General features: G+C 56.0%; 1 protein-coding gene across 1 annotated transcript in view; it reads left to right on the forward strand.

Moving 5' to 3' along the window:
* Window positions 1-922, forward strand: part of RASGRP1 (RAS guanyl releasing protein 1 (calcium and DAG-regulated)) — a 50,901-nt gene that overhangs the window by 28,291 nt on the left and 21,688 nt on the right. The gene's annotated exons all lie outside the window — the stretch shown is intronic.

Below are 922 nucleotides of genomic sequence, written 5' to 3' on the forward strand. Positions count from 1 at the left end.
TTGGCCTTCCCCCTCATCCTTACCCATAAACACTCAGCCGCATCATCATCACAATCGTTAAGCTCTATACAATCGAAACACTCCCTAACATACAGAGCCACCCCGCCGCCTCTCCTTCCTCTCCTGTCCCTTCTGAAGAGTCTATAGCCATCCATTGCAGCACTCCAATCGTGAGAGTCACCCCACCACGTTTCTGTGATGGCGACTAAGTCATACCTCTCCCGCTGCACGATGGCTTCCAGCTCCTCCTGCTTGCCGCCCATGCTGCGTGCATTGGTGTAGATGCACTTGAGCTGGGCTATCGATTTCACCCCCGGCATCAGCATGCCACCCCTCGGCTCATCTCTAGCGAGCCCGGTTTTGTCCCCTTCCCCCTTCGAACCTAGTTTAAAGCCCTCTCAATGAGCCCTGCCAATTCATGAGCAATGACCCTTTTCCCCCTGCGAGACAGCTGGACTCCATCTGTCGCCAGCAGGCCCGGTGCCGTGTAAACCTCCCCATGATCAAGAAAGCCAAAACTCCTCCGCCAGCACCAGCCCCTGAGCCACGTGTTGATCAGGTGTGTTTTCCTGTTCCTTCCAGTGTCCTTCCCTGCCACTGTAGGGATTGAGGAAAACACTACCTGTGCTCCCGATCCTTCAACCACTCTCCCCAGTGCCCTGAAGTCCCTTTTGATCGCCTCAGGACTTCTCTCTGCCACCTCATCGCTGCCAGCCTGTACAACCAACAGCGGGTAGTAGTCCGAAGGCTGCACCAGATCAGGGAGCTTCCTAGTAATGTCTCTGACCCGGGCCCCAGGGAGGCAGCAGACTTCCCTGTGGGACGGGTCTGGTCGGCATACAGGGCCCTCTGTTCCCCTCAGAAGGGAATCGCCTATGACAATCACCCTCCTTTTTTTCTTGGCAGAGGCAGTCATAATGCG

Source organism: Pygoscelis adeliae, unplaced genomic scaffold (assembly GCF_000699105.1).
Source record: "Pygoscelis adeliae isolate BGI_AS28 unplaced genomic scaffold, ASM69910v1 Scaffold3, whole genome shotgun sequence".
NCBI classification, from domain to species: domain Eukaryota; kingdom Metazoa; phylum Chordata; class Aves; order Sphenisciformes; family Spheniscidae; genus Pygoscelis; species Pygoscelis adeliae.